The sequence below is a fragment of the Scyliorhinus canicula genome, chromosome 4 (genome assembly GCF_902713615.1).
Source record: "Scyliorhinus canicula chromosome 4, sScyCan1.1, whole genome shotgun sequence".
Taxonomy (NCBI): domain Eukaryota; kingdom Metazoa; phylum Chordata; class Chondrichthyes; order Carcharhiniformes; family Scyliorhinidae; genus Scyliorhinus; species Scyliorhinus canicula.
Window position 1 is genome coordinate 229,176,115 of NC_052149.1, and position 16,311 is coordinate 229,192,425.

At 48.6% G+C, this 16,311-nt stretch overlaps 1 protein-coding gene across 1 annotated transcript in view; it reads right to left on the minus strand.

The window, feature by feature from the left end:
* Positions 1-16,311, minus strand: part of sqstm1 (sequestosome 1) — a 75,749-nt gene that overhangs the window by 20,145 nt on the left and 39,293 nt on the right. Inside the window, exon 3 of the mRNA XM_038796211.1 lies at positions 2,871-2,996. The gene's annotated coding sequence lies outside the window, so the exon portion shown is untranslated. The remainder of the gene's footprint in view (positions 1-2,870; positions 2,997-16,311) is intronic.

A 16,311-nucleotide genomic window follows, 5' to 3' on the forward strand; every position in this document is an offset into this window, starting at 1 on the left:
CCCCAGGGCAATTGAACGTGCCACATGCGGTCACCCTCCAAGGTGGCAGGGAATGGGGCCAGATGTGTGAGGTCGCCTTGTACGACAACTTACCCAGTGAGTGACCCGTCACTGCTCACCATCTCCATAACTGTCCCCCTTCCCCCACCACCCCAAAGAATATATGGGCCTGTGAGATTAATTTGCAGCACACATGCAGGGATCACTCGGGCGGACGGTGGAAGGTGATCCTGAAAGGAGTGAGATTTTGTAAATAATGAGAAGCACCACATCTCATCTCAGTGTTTCATCATCATCCTCCGTCCCATGGACAAGACCCGCTGATGCTGCCTGCCCAGGGCCTACACCATGTAGTGATACTGGTTGGACCTCGGAGAGGGGTGGAGGAACTGGGGTGGTGGAATGGAGTGAAGGACGGAGGGACAGAGGACGTGGGAGGCTCTGGGGAAAGGGGCACCAATTAGAGTGGGGGGGGGGGGGGGGGGGGGGAAGTGATGAAAGGTGGGACAGGGTGACGAAGCTGTCATTGGCCAGGCTTCTTAGTTAGAAAGTCTGGAGGATTTGCCCCGTTCAATGACGGTCCTGGTTGCTGCATGGGTGTCGTTATAGCAGTTGTCTGCATTGGTCTGGGGCCTCCTGACAGGCATCATGAGCCAAGACCTCATAGGGTAACCCTCGTCACCCAGGAGCCAACTCCTCACCCGAGCGAGCGCCTCGAAGGTGCCGGGAACCGGCTGGTGCGCCGGGATGTATGCATCGTGCACGCTATCTGGGTATGGGGCGCTGACGTGCATGATGTGCAGCTAGTGGTCACACGCCAACTGCACATTCAGGAGTGGAAGCTCTTCTGATTGATGAGCCAGTGTTCGTAGGGGGGGCATGTGTGCCATCAATCACCCCTCTTGTCCTGGAGAATTCTTTGCAGACGGGGGAAAGGGAAGACATATTAACAAGATGAGTATTCCCTCATCCACCCAGATCCAACAGGCTAATTGTGACCCTGAGTTGCACTTCAGCTCCACCCTCCACACGTCCCCAAAACACCCCAGCCCTCAGCTGTTCCTTCCGATATATTGCCTTCCACACGGCACCCTTGTCCCCATCAGTGAATGGCGTGGGCCTGTGATGTGGGGAGAGGGTCACCAATCACCTCTATGCTTAAGAGGATTATGTGTGAGAGTGAGAGCAGGTCCTGCAGATTGGTCTGAGGCAGGGAAGTGTGCATCTGCTGGGAGCTTAGCTGCAGTGTTATAGAACAGTACAGCACAGAACAGGACCTTCGGCCCTCGATGTTGTGACGAGCATTGATCACCCTACTCAAACCCACGTATCCACCCTATACCCGTAACCCAACAACCCCACCACCCCCCTTAACCTTACTTTTTAGGACACTACGGGCAATTTAGCATGGCCAATCCACCTAACCCGCACATCTTTGGACTGTGGGAGGAAACCGGAGCATCCGGAGGAAACCCACGCACACACGGGGAGGACGTGCAGACTCCGCACAGACAGTGACCCAGCCGGGAACCGAACCTGGGACCCTGGAGCTGTGAAGCATTTATGCTAACCACCATGCTGCCCTTATGTGCTGTTATGTGGGTCCTGGGTGTGACACACAGGTTGTGGCAACCTGACCGGGGGCAGGATGGATGGTAGCAGGGGCATGGTGGACAGGCAGGACTTGGAGGCAGCTTGTGGTCCTGAGGGGTGGGCTAACTGATAGTGTCACTGGTAAGGCCTCTGCCCTCAGAGGGACAGTGTGCCAAGGAGGGTGCCAAAGGCCACAGTGCATGTATCCTTTGTTTGGTTGAGCTCTGCTATTCCCCTGCTTCCCCTGGCTGCGTTTCTGATGAGTGTACTGAGGGGTGGCAGCACCTAGTGGGTCATTGATTGAGCTTGGCCACAACTATCCCGTTGATGGGTCAGCTGGGGTCAAAGGCTTTCCAGAGGGGTGGTCTGGGTGGGCTCCCAAATGACAAGAGGCTCTGTTAACATTTAGAGGACACACAGTGAGCAGTAAGCAGAGTGAGTAGCCAGGGGCCTGTAACTTGTACCAAATGGGTGTGTTTAAATTAAATACTGCCACAATGGCAGTCTGAGCCAGGCCACCCTGATCCTGAGGCGGACACTCCGAATCCTGGGAACTGTCAGCAAGTCACTCCCCCTCTACACCCCTCTGACTCTGGCAGCCACCACCCAGTAAGCAGACAATTTAAAATTGTTTTTAAAACTTTGCTCATCATCTCTCTCCCCCTCAGCAGCTTTGGCTCCCAGTCCCCATTTATAAATACCTGTCGTAAATCATGCCCATGTGACTTCTGCCTGCCAGGGTGGAGCATTGCGGAGGCCTGGAGCATACTGGGTCAAACACACTAATGACATTTAAATTAATGCAAATGCCGGTTTTGCATTCCCCCACCGGCGCGGGCCGCAAACCTCGTTATTGCCACCAGCGAAGGACTGGAGCATGGCGTCTGAATCGGTGCCAGCTCGGACCTCAATTTTGGCTGGATGCCTGGTTCACTACCCGAGCAAGGTTCATGTTTACGTCGTCATGTGGCTGAGAATTCAGCCCGCTGTCTACTACAGAGGCTTAATGGTGTCTCCTGTAACTCAATGGGAACATTCTTGCTGCTGAGTCCGAAGGTGATGGGTTCAATTTCCAGCCCAGAGTCTTGGGCACAAATATCTGACTCTGCAATTGCAAGGGAGTGAGTGATTCACTGTTGGAGGATTGTCTTTCAGATGAGAGGCTCTCTCCGCCTCTATTTCAAAGAAGAACAGGAGTACTCGCTGCTGTTCTGCCAATATTTATCCCTCAACCAACAACATTAGAACAGTGTCTACACTTCACACATATCACTCACCACAAAAGTTCTTTGGAACTGCCTTAGATCATGTAAGGCACTGTAGAAATGCACTTGCTTTCAGTTACATCATCCGGAAGCCAGAACAATCTTGTGAATTCATATCTCAATAGGGGTCAGAACCATCTTAAAAGAGGCAAAAATAATGAAAAAGACATTGAGTATTATTGAAAAAATACATCTTGTCAAAGCTTTTCATCTTGCACTCATCAGGACATTCGCAAGAATACCAATGTCAGGAGAAACAACAATATTTTACTGTGTGATAAGAGTGCTGATTTGTTGGCAGGTGGACGCTGATTGGTAGAGGCATTGCCATGGAGAATGCACCAGATATTAGTGGCTGACAGTTAACTGCTAAACATTGTTTGAACATTTAAACCAGGCAGCATGTCTCACCCAATTAAAAATTGAGTTGAGCACAGATTAATCATTGTCTAACTGAATGTTGGGAAGAAGAGGAAGAGAAGAATAACTGGCATTTATATATAACACATTTTTATTCTTCTTTTTTAAAATAAATTTAGAGTACCCAATTCATTTTTTCCAATTATGGGCAATTTACTGTGGCCAATCCACCTACCCTGCCCATCTTCGGGTTGTGGGGGCGAAACCCACGCAAACACAGGGAGAACGTGCAAACTCCACATGAACAGTGACCCAGAGCCGGGATCGAATCTGGGACCTCGGCGCCATGAGACAGCAGTGCTAACCACTGTGCCACCGTGCTGCCCCTATATATAACACTTTTAATATAATAAAATGTTCTAAGGGGCTTCACAAAGCATTAAAAACAACAATGATACAGAGCCATAAGAGATATGAGGGCGTAAGACCAAAACCTTGATCAAAGAGGTAGATTTCAAGAAAAAAATAGAAGAGATATAAGGAGGAAGAGAAAAACAAAAGAGAAAGAACAGCTCCAGCAACAATAGCAACTCATCTTTAAAATGTGCCTTTAATGCAGTAAAATGTTCCAAGGTACTTGAAAAGTGCATTGTCAGATAAAAATTAACACCGAACCTAACAAGAAAACATTAGGACAGGTAACCAAAAGCTTTCAGAAGCATCTTCACAGATTCACAGAATAATTCAGTGCAGAAAAGGCCCTTCGGCCCATCGAGTTTGCACTGCCGCATGAAAGGCACTTGATCTGCAAGCCCTAATCCCATTTGCCAGCACTTAGCCCATAGCCTTGAATGTTAAGACGTGCCAAGTGCTCATCCAGGTACTTTTTAAAGGATGTGAGGCAACCCGCCTCTACCACCCTCCCAGACAGTGCGTTCCAGACCGTCACTACTCTCTAGGTTAAAAGGTTTTTCCTCAAATCCCCCCTGAACCTCCCGCCCCTCATTTTGAACTTGTGTCCCCTCGTAACCGACCCTTCAACTAAGAGGAACAGCTTTTCCCTATCCACCCTGTCCATGCCCCTCATAATCTTGTACACCTCAATCAGATCGCCCCTCAGTCTTCTCTGCTCCATCGAAAACAACCCAAGCCTATCCAACCTCTCTTCATAACTTAAATGTTCAATCCCACTCAACAACCTGGTGAAACGCCTCTGGAACTGCTCCAGTAGAATCACATCCTTCCTATAATGTGGCGACAATCACAGTAACTTTGTTGCAGTGTTAATGTAAGCCTACTTGTGACACTAATAAAGATTATTATATTAGTACTCCAGCTATGGCCTCACCAATGTTCTGTATAACTCCAACATGACTCCCTTGCTTTTGTAATCTATGCCACGATTGATAAAGGCAAGTAATCTCCAACACCGTTAGTGACCTCATTTCCTCCGGATGCCTTCCCCCTACGGCTTCCAACCTCAGTCCCCCAACCCCGGACAGCCCGCTTTTACCTACTTCCCAAAATCCACAAAAAGGACTGTCCTGGCAGGTCCATTCTGTCAGCATGCTCTTGCTCCACCGAACTTATTTCCTCTTATCTTGACTCCATCCTCACTCCTCTGGTCCATTCCCTCCCCACCTACATCCGGGATTCCTCTGATGCCCTGCGTCATATTGACAGCTTCCAGTTCGTGGGCCCTAACGCATTCTATTCACCATGGATGTGCAATCCCTCTACACCTCCATCGCACACCAGGATGGCCTGAGAGCCCTTCGCTTCTTTCGAAAAGAGACCCGGATAATTCCCATCCACCACCACTCTCCGCCGTCTGGCTGAACTCGTTCTATCTCTCAACAACTTCTTTAACTCATCTCACTTTCTCCAGATCAAAGAACATAGAACATTACAGCGCAGTACAGGCCCTTCGGCCCACGATGTTGCACCGTCCTATGAAACCCTTCTAAAGTCCCTCTACACTATTCCCTTATCGTCCATATGCCTATCCAATGACCACTTGAATGCGTTTTGTGTTGGCGAGTCCACTACTGTTGCAGGCAGGGCATTCCACGCCCTTACTACTCTCTGAGTAAAGAACCTACCTCTGACATCTGTCCTATATCTATCTCCCCTCAATTTAAAGCTATGTCCCCTCGTGCTGGACATCACCATCCGAGGAAAAAGGCTCTCGATGTCCAGCCTTTCTAATCCTCTGATCATCTTGTATGCCTCAATTAAGTCCCCTCTTAACCTTCTTCTCTCTAACGAAAACAGCCTCAAGTCCTTCAGCCTTTCCTCATATGATCTTCCCTCCATACCAGGCAACATTCTTGTAAATCTCCTCTGTACCCTTTCCAATGCTTCCACATCCTTTCTATAATGTGGCGACCAGAACTGCACACAATACTCCAAATGCGGCCGCACCAGAGTTTTGTACAACTGCAACACGACCTCATGGCTCCGAAACTCAATTCCTCTACCAATAAAAGCTAACACACCGTACGCCTTCTTAACAACCCTCTCAACCTGGGTGGCAACTTTCAGGGATCTATGGACATGGACACCGAGATCTCTCTGCTCGTCCACACTACCAAGAATCTTACCATTAGCCCAGTACTCTGCCTTTCTGTTATTCCTTCCAAAATGAATCACCTCACACTTTTCTGCATTAAACTCCATTTGCCACCTGTCAGCCCAGCTCTGCAGCTTATCTATGTCCCTCTGTAACTTGTAACATCCTTCTGCACTGTCCACAACTCCACCGACTTTAGTGTCATCTGCAAATTTACTCACCCATCCTTCTACGCCCTCCTCCAGGTCATTTATAAAAATGACAAACAGCAACGGCCCCAAAACAGATCCTTGTGGCGCACCACTAGTAACTGGACACCAGTCAGAGCATTTCCCATCAACCACCACTCTTTGTCTTCTATCAGCTAGCCAATTTCTGATCCAAACTGCTAAATCACCCTGAATCCCATGCCTCTGTATTTTCTGCAATAGCCTACCGTGGGGAACAATGGGTACCCGCATGAGTCCTAGCTACACTTGCCTTTTTATGGGGTATGTGGAACATTCCTTGTTCCAGGCCTATCCGGGCCCCCTGCCACAACTCCTTTACCGATACATTGATGACTATTTTGGTGCCGCGTCATGCTCTTGCCCGGACCTGGAAAAATTAATCAACTTCGCTTCCAGTTTTCGCTTCGAAAATGTGTTGCTTCTTCCTCGACCGTGATTTCCCAGCTACAGTTGTGGACAGGGCCCTCAATAGTGTGCGGTCCATCTCCCACGCCACTACCCTCGCCCCCTCCACTCCCTCCCAGAACAAGGATAGAGTCCCCCTCGTTCTCACATTTCATCCCACCAGCCTCCGTATGCAAAGCATAATCCTCTGCCATTTTTGCCAACTCCAGCGTGATGCCACCACCAAACACATCTTCCCTTCACTCCCTCTGTCAGCATTCCGCAGAGACCGTTCCCTCCGAGACAATCTAGTCCACTCCTCCACCATACCCAGTACCTCTCCCATCACCCATGGCACCTTCCCATGCAATCGCAGAAGGTGTAACACCTGCCCCTTTACCTCTTCCATGCTTAACATTCCAGGCAAAACGCGACACACCATTTTGGGGGGGGTGGGAGAATCGCAGGGGGTGCCAGAGCGGCCCTCCCGTGATTCTCCCACCCGGCCTGGGGAGCGGAGAATTGCGCCCCTTATCTCTTGGGTGAAGAAAGATGTGAAATATTAATTTAACACCCTACCCATTCCTCTGGCTCCACCCACAGACTGTCCCCGTGGTCCTGAATGGGCCCGACATTTTCCCTAGTTATCCTCTTCACATTTGTATACTTATATCTTGGGAATTTCCGTACTTTTACCAGCTAGATATTAGCACAGGGCTAAATCGCTGGCTTTTAAAGCAGACCAAGACAGGCCAGCAGCACGGTTCAATTCCCGTACCAGCCTTCCTGAACAGGTGCAGGAATGTGGCGACTAGGGGCTTTTCACAGTAACTTCAATTGAAGCTTACTTGTGACAATAAGCGATTTTCATTTCATTTCATTTCTCATATCCCCTCTTTGCTCTCCTATCCTGCACTTTCTGTACTCAACTAATGCCTCTGTTGATTTGCTCCCCTTGTACTTATTAAAAGGCTCCCTCTTCCTTCTCATTGTATCTTGAATATCTCTGGCTATCCATGGCTCTCTTACAGGAAGAGTAAAAAATGGAGAGGCAGAGAGGTTAAGAGGAGGGGGATTTTAGAGTTTAAGGCCTAGGCAGCTGAAGGCAAGGTTATGAATGATGGGGAGAAGGAAACACAAGAGGCCAGAATTGGAAGAATGAAAATGTCACAGAAGCATTGTAGGGATGGAGGAGGTTATGCAGAGATAGAGATGGGGGGAGACCATGGGGTAATTTGAACAAAAGGATGGGAATTTTAGGATTTAGGCATTGCTGGACAGGAGTCAATGTAGTTTAGTGAGTACTGGGATGATGGGTGAACAGGACTTAGTATGAGCTAGGACATGGGCACCAGAGATTTGGGAGGACTTCCAATTTACAGAAAAATGTTAGCCGGAATAGTCATGTCTGGAATTAACAGAGGCATTGATGAGGGTTCCAGATAAGTTGAGGTGAGATGGGGAGATAGGTAATATTACAGAAGAAGTGGAAGTAGGTGGTCTTTGTGATGGACAAGATATAGTCTCAGGTCACGGTAAAATAGGATGTCAAGGTTGCAAATGGTCTCGTTCAGCATTACTAAGTGGCCCTGGAGAGGGGTGGAGTTGACAACAAGGGAACAGAGGGTGGGATTCTCTCAGCCCTGGGCTGGGCCGGAGAATCCCCGCGACCGGACCACGCCGCCCCTTGATTCTCGGCAGAGCGGAGAATTGGCTTGGGCCGGATGGGCCGAGCGGCCGTCGTGGAAACGCTGAGTCCCGCAGGCGCCGTCCACACCTGTTCTCAGCCGGCGGGAACTCAGCGTGGAAGGGCCAGGTGGCGGCCTGTGGGGGGGGGGGGCTCCGAACCCGGGGGGCCTTCGATGCGGCCTGGCCCTTGATCGGGGCCCACCGATCGGCAGGCTGGCCTCTCTGGCTGGGGGACTCATTTCCTAAGCGCTGGCCGCTATAGTCCTGCGCCATGTTGCGTTGGGGTCGGCGCATTGACAGAAGCCAGTGGGCATACGCGCTTTGGCGCTGGTGCCACTGCGCATGTGCAGATTCTGTGGCGCCCAGATCGCGCCGGGATCGGCAGCTGGAGCAGCATGAACTGCTCCAGCGCCATGCTGGCCCCCTGTACGGGCCAGAATTAGTCCTGGGAGCGGCCCGTTCAAGCCATTGTAAAACGCGCCGGCGTTTATGACCGCGTGGACACTCTGCCTCGGGATGACAGAATCCCGCCCAGAATTTGGGACAGGCTCAATGACAGAATGGTCTAATCATGATGCTTTGTTCTGAGCTTGAATCGGTGCCTTCTAGTTGGAGGCTGCGCAGTTGTTAGGTACCTGGCCTTTACATATTATTATTATATAAATATTTTTATTAGCTTTTTCAACATTCTTTACATAATTTACAATACACACATTTAACTAACATTTAACAATCACTTCCTCAACCTGAAAACAATTCATCAACTAACTATCCCGCCACACTTTTAGCTGCTAACTGAGGCTAATTCCTTAAAGTGAGATATGAACGGACACCATCTCTGGTGAAACCCCTCCTCATTCCCTCTTAAACAAAATGTAACCTTCTCTAGGCTCAAAGACTCCATTAAGCCTCCCAGCCACAATGAAGCACAGGGCGGAGCAACTGACCTCCATCCCGATAAGATCCGCCTCCTCTCCACCAGGGGACTGGGTTCTACTGTAACACTGTTGAAATGGTGCTACAGAAGGTGCCCCAGAACTTCCTCAGTTTTCGGCATGTCCAAAACATGTGCACATGATTGGCCAGCCCCCTCCTGCACCTTTCAGAAATGTCCTTAACCCCTTTGAACAAGTGACTCATTCTTCAACCCGTCAAATATGTTCTGTGACCTACCTTCAATTGTATTAGTTCCAAAGAAAGTGCTGTTGGAGCGGAGCCGGGGTTGGGGGGGGGTTTGGCACTGGCGAACTTTAGGAACTACTACTGGGTGGCAAATACAGCCATGATTAGGAAGTGGGTAGTAGGGGAGGGGTCGGTGGAAGGGGGTGGAGGCGGCCTCATGTAAGGGCACAAGTTTGGGGGCATTAGTAACGGCTCCTCTGCCGTTCCTGCCGGCCCGGTACTCCACAAGCCCAGTGGTAGTGGTGACCCTGAGAGTGTAGGGCAGTAGCGGAAGCATATGGGAGTGGAGGGAGCGTCGGTGTGGGCTCCATTTTGTGGTAATCACCGGTTTGTCCCGGGGTGATTGGATGGGGGTTTCGGAGGTGGCAGAGAGCAGGGATTCAGAGGCTGAGGGACCTGTTTATTGATGGGAGCTTTCCCTGTTTGGAGGATCTGGAAGAGGAGTATGAATTGCCGGGAGGGAATGGGTTTCCTTTTCTGCAGGTGAGGGATTTTGTGCGAAGGCAAGCTTCGACCTTTCCGCTTCTACCGCCACAGGGGATACAGGACAAGGTAGTTTCTAGAGCGGGGGTGGGGGGAGGGGAAGGTATCGGAAATCTATAAAGAACTTATGGAGTGGGAGGAAACCCAGATAGGTGAGCTAAAGCGTAAACGGGAAGACGAGCTGGGAAAGGAGTTAGAGGCGGGTCTGTGGGAGAATGCTCTGAGCAGAGCCAATGCGACCTCATCATGCGCCAGGCTCAACCAGGATGAGCAGGTTTTTTGGGGTGGAGGACAGGTGTGTGAGGTGTGCAGGAGGGCCCGCAAATCACGTCCACATGTTTTGGGCATGGCCGAAGCTTAGGGGATTCTGGCAGGGATTTGTGGATGTCATGTCCATGGTACTAAAAACAAGGGTAGCGCCAAGTCCAGAGGTGGCGATTTTTGGAGTGTCGGAAGACCCGGGAGTCCAGGGGGCGAGAGAGGCTGACGCTTTGGCCGTTGCTTCCTTAGTAGCCCGGAGACGGATCTTACTAGCGTGCAGGGACTCAAAGCCCCCAAAATCAGGGGTATGGGTTAGCGACATGGCTGGGTTTCTCAGGCTTCAGAAAATTAAGTTCGCCCTGGGAGGATCAATGTTAGGGTTCGTTCGGAGGTGGCAGCCGTTTATCGACTTCTTCAGGAAAACTAAACTGTTAGAAGATTCAATAAGTGGGGGGGGGGGGGGGGGGGGGGGAGTGTTAGGGAGTAAGGGTGGGTAGGGGGAGTTAGGCTATTTTTGTCTAGCTTAGGCGGGAACAGTGGGAGATGGAGGGGTGTGTTTGTTTTTTAAAAAATTTGTATTAGTGCCAATCACACGCACAAGGTTGATACATTTACCCTGCGTAAAGGTTTGCATCTCAGCCCGTCCTCCAACATCTCCCTCAATTCCTCCTTCCATTTGGCCTTCAACCCATCCGGGGATTCTGATCCTGCTTCCATAATTTTCCCATAAATAGCTGAGGTAACTTCCCCTTCTATTCCCAACACCAGCACACATATTTCTAAACAGACTGATTAATTTGTAATTACTTGCCATATCAGTGATTTTGAAAGATCAACTGCAATATTGACACACTGCTGAACTCCCCTTCACACCTCCTGAAATACAATCAGATACCCAGAGGGAGATAGTGCTTTCAGTGCAGCCTCAGAAATAACATGTTTGCAAGTTAACAAACAAAAAGTCAGAAATCTGGTGACAGTCAGCTGACCCCCTGGAGTCAGGTTTGATAAACTAGTCCTTTTTCCATGCAGCATAAACACTTAAGACACAAGGGGGTTTCAAGAGCTCCTGTCTCTTAACAGAGTATCCTCCCCCTCAGGGTTCTAGCCTAATAAGAATCATCTGAGTGCAGTCACATGGAGCAGTTGCCAATTACTGTATTGCACTGTACAAAACAAACTACACAGGACAAGCGTACGTTGGTTCTAGTGCATGGTTTAGGAAACTGCCGCAGAGTGAAGTTTACTGCAGAATTTTAAAAAATTATTTAGTTAATTCTTCTATGATAATTCTCATTCAGGTTTAGAAAATATTTTATTGCTGCAAAAATTCTTGGAAGCCACACTGGTACAACTGAGCATATGTCACAGGCCAGTGAGTCAACATGATACACTTGCAACCTTCCTGAGAAAGAACTTGTACCTTTCACTACCTCAGAATGTTCCAAAACACTTTTCAGCCAATGAAATACATTTGAGGTGTAGTCACTTTTACAGGAAACATGGCAGCCTACCTCCACACATCAAGGTCTCACAAGCAGCAGTGAAATAATCTTTTGTTAGTAATGTTTGTCAAGGGATATTGGGGAGAGTTCTCTTGCTCTTCTTCATTTTATATCTGCCCGAGAGCGCAGAGAAGGCCCTGGTTTTAACCAGGTTCGATTCCCGGCTTGGGTCACTGTCTGTGTGGAATCTGCATGTTCTCCCTGTGTCTGCGTGGGTTTCCTCCCACAAGTCCCAAAATTAGGTAATTTGGATATTCTGAATTCTCCCTCTGTGTACCCGAACAGGCGCCGGCATGTGGCGACTAGGGGCTTTTCACAGTAACTTCATTGCAGTGTTAATGTAAGCCTACTTGTGACGATAAAGATTATTATTATTAAATACAGAACTTCCAATGATGCAACACACCCTCAGTACTGCTGACCAGGAGGGTCAGCCTGGGTTACATGGCCAGATCTCCGTGGGACTCGAGTCTGGCAGCCATTATTGACATATTGCCATGAGGGTTAGTGTCTCAGAATACCAATGGCAGAGCAGTGCAGATTTTGGTGTGCGCGAGTTCAAGTTCATGGAATACAGCCCAATCAGAGGTGGTTATCTTGGGTCACAAGTAGAAAATATCCTTGATTAAGATTCCTGCAAATTGTTATAATCACAGAAAAGTTCTGTCCGTCGGATTGCTAAACTAATAAGTTTTTTTTAAGTTTTCAGTTGTTGTGAAGTTAGTTCAGTGGGAATGGAGGCTAGGGTAGTTGAATGTTCCTCCTGCAGAATGTAGGAGGAAAGGGTCACCTCTAGTGTCCCTGCTGACTACATCTGCGGGAAGTGCACCCAACTCCAGCTCCTCGAGAACCGCGTTAGGGACCTGGAGCTGGAGCTGGATGAACTTCGGATCATTCGGGAGGCAGAGGTGGTTATTGAGAGGAGTTATAGGGAGGTAGTCACACCTCAGGTAAAGAAGAAGGTAGATGGGTTACCGTCAGGGGAGGGAGAGGGAACCGGCAGGCAGTGCAGGGATCCCCTGTGGTCGTTCCCCTCTATAACAAGTATACCGTTTTGGATACTGTTGCGGGGGACGACTTACCAAGGGTAAGCAATGGGGCACATGTCTCTGGCACAGAGTCTGTCCCTGTTGATCAGAAGGGAAGGGAGAAGAGGAACAGAGCACTTGTCATCGGGGACTCCATAGTTAGAGGAACAGACAGGAGGTTCTGCGGGAGCGAAAGAGACTCACGGTTGGTGTGTTGCCTCCCAGGTGCCAGGGTTCGTGATGTCTCTGATCGTGTTTTTGGGATCCTTAAGGGGGAGAGGGAGCAGCCCCAAGTCGTGGTCCACATAGGTACCAACGACATAGGTAGGAAGAGAGATGGGGATTTGAGACAGAAATTCAGGGAGCTAGGGTGGAAGCTGAGAGCTGGAACAAACAGAGTTGTTATCTCTGGGTTGTTACCCGTGCCACGTGCTAGCGAAGTGAGAAATAAGGAGAGAGAGGAGTTGAACACGTGGCTACAGGGATGGTGCAGGAGGGAGGGTTTTGGTTTCCTGGATAATTGGGGCTCATTCTGGGGTAGGTGGGACCTCTACAAACAGGATGGTCTTCACCTGAACCAGAGGGGTAGCAATATCCTGGGGGGGAGATTTGCTAGTGCTCTTCGGGGGGGTTTAAACTAATTCAGCAGGGGGATGGGAACCTAAATTGTAGTCCCAGTGTACAGGATGTTGAGAGTAGTGAGGTCAGGGATAGGGTTAAAAGTTCGAAAGAGGGCACCGGCAAGCAAGACGCTGATTTGAAGTGTGTCTACGTCAACGCCAGGAGCATCCGGAATAAGGTGGGTGAGCTTGCAGCATGGGTTGGTACCTGGGATCTCGATGTTGTGGCGATTTCGGAGACATGGGTAGAGCAGGGTCAGGAATGGTTGTTGCAGGTTCCAGGATTTAGATGTTTCTGTAAGAACAGAGAAGATGTTTGTCATTTTTATAAATGACCTGGAAGAGGGTGTAGAAGGATGGGTTAGTAAATTTGCAGATGACACGAAGGTCGGTGGAGTTGTGGATAGCGCTGAAGGATGTTATAGGATACAGAGGGACATAGATAAGCTGCAGAGCTGGGCTGAGAGGTGGCAGATGGAGTTTAATGCGGAAAAGTGTGAGGTGGTTCACCTTGGAAGGAGTAACAGGAATGCAGAGTACTGGGCTAATGGCAAGATTCTTGGTAGTGTAGATGAACAGAGAGATCTCGGCATCCAGGTACATAAATCCCTGAAAGTTGCCACCCAGGTTAATAGGGCTGTTAAGAAGGCATATGGTGTGCTAGCCTTTATCAGTAGGGGGATTGAGTTTCGGAGCCACAAGGTCATGCTGCAGCTGTACATAACTCTGGTGCGGTCGCTCCTGGAGTACTGCGTGCAGTTCTGGTCACCACATTATAGGAAGGATGTGGAAGCTTTGGAAAGGGTTCAGAGGAGATTTACTAGGATGTTGCCTGGTATGGAGGGAAGGTCTTACGAGGAAAGGCTCAGGGACTTGAGGTTGTTTTCGTTAGAGAGGAGAAGGCTGAGAGGTGACTTAATAGAGACATATAAGATAGTCAGAGGGTTAGATAGGGTGGACAGTGAGAGTCTTTTCCTCGGATGGAGATGACCAACACGAGGGGACATAGCTTTAAATTGAGGGGTGGTAGATATAGGACAGATGTCAGAGGCAGTTTCTTTACTCAGAGAGTAGTAAGGGTATGCCAACTTTAAGGGCATTTAAGTGGTCACTGGATAGACACATGGATGAAAATGGAATAGTGTAGGTCAGATAGGCTTCAGATGGTTTCACAGGTCGGCGCAACATCGAGGGCCGAAGGGCCCGTACTGCGCTGTAATGTTCTATGTTCTATGTTCTATAAATGTAAGCCAGCAAGAGTCAGGAGCATGAGAATACAAAAAATGTAAAAATGTTCTCAAAATAAACTGTGCTCACAGCTGTTTTGTCTGAAGTACATTGAAAAAACGTTGTAAAACGCTGAATTGTCCTGTTTTTTATGAAGACATTTTCTAGAACTTTCCTGCCTTTTCTGAAGCATTTCCTTTACAGAATTACACATTGTGAGATTTCAGGGGAGTGATGTAGTGAACCTAATTAACATCTATAGACTTTAGTCTCGTTTGCGTGACTTATTGTCAGGTGATAAAGTAGCTGTCTGGGAATCGATGACGTCATGGGGATCCACCAGGGGGGGACTCAGGGCTACTGTATGTACTGAATATTTCAGACACTAAAATGCTGATTCACTACAGGCCCAATTTTATTTACCTGTAACATCATGCCCCAGTTTTCTTAAAAAGCACATTTTTCCAAATTTCTCCCATCCCCTGCTGATGGCATCATCTCTTACTGGAGTTTATTTTTAAATTGACATCAGCTTCTGATGATGCCGGGAATCAGAGGCTTTATTGTGAGGATAGACATAAAAAGGTAATTGGGTTCTTTTCACTGTGAGACAATAAAGAGGAGATCAGATAGAGGTGTTCAAAGCTAATGATAAAAGGTTTTGGGAAGGTAAATACAGGCTGGCACATCATGACAGAACTCATGACAGAAATTCAAGATCACTGTCATCTTTAGATCTTTGAGCGTAGCAAGGCAGGTGGAGAGCAGTTAATATGAAAATGAAAACTGCTTAGTGTCACAAGTAGGCTTCAAATGAAGTTACTGTGAAAAGCCCCTAGTCGCCACATTCCGGCTCCTGTTCGGGGAGGCTGGTACGGGAATTGAACTGTGCTGCTGACCTGCCTTAGTCTGCTTTCAAAGCCAGTGATTTAGCCGTGTGCGAAATAAAGCTTATATTCCCGGCTTTACTAATAGGGGCATAGTATAAACGATCAAGGAGGCTATACTAAAGTTATACAAGACACTAGTGAAATGAAAATCGCTTATTGTCACGAGTAGGCTTCAATGAAGTTACTGTGAAAAGCCCCTAGTCGCCACATTCCGGCACCTGTCCGGGGAGGCTGGTACGGGAATCGAACCATGCTGCTGGCCTGCTTGGTCTGCTTTAAAAGCCAGCGATTTAGCTGAGTGAGCTAAACCAGCCCCTGTCAGACCTCGGTTAGACCTAGTTAGACCTCAGCTGGAGTAGTGTATACAGTTCTGGGTGCTACACTATAGGACGGATGTGAACACATTGGAGAGAGTGTAGAAGTTTATAAGAATGGCTCCAGGGATGGGAAATGTGTTATGAGGATAGATTGGAGAGGTTTGGGCTGTTCTCCTTGGAGAGAAGAAGGCAAAGATGAGATTTGACAGGGGTGTTCAAAATCATGAGGGGAGTGGACAGAGTAGATAGGGAAAAACTGATGCCATTTGTAAAATGATGAGGAGGGCACAGATTTTAAGTAATTTGCAAAAGAAGCAAATTGATGTGAGAAAAATGTTTTTCTCACAACGAGTGGGTTTGTCTTTGGGATGGACTGCACTGTCTGGAAGTGTGGTGGAGGCATGTTCAATTAAGGCATGGAAGAGGGTATTAGATGATTATTTAAATAGAAACAATGTGCAAGGGTACAGAAAAAGGCAAGAGAACGGCACAGAGTAATAATCATCATTTGGAGAGCCAATGCTGACAAGATGGGCCGAATGGCTTCCTTCTGCAGCACAATGGTTAGCATTGCTGCCTCACATCACCAGGGTCCCAGGTTCCATTCCAGCCTTGGGTGACTATGTAAAGTTTGCACGGTCCCCCAGTGATTGCATGGGATGCTGCGGTTTCCTCTCACAGTCCAAAGATATGCAGGTTAGGTGG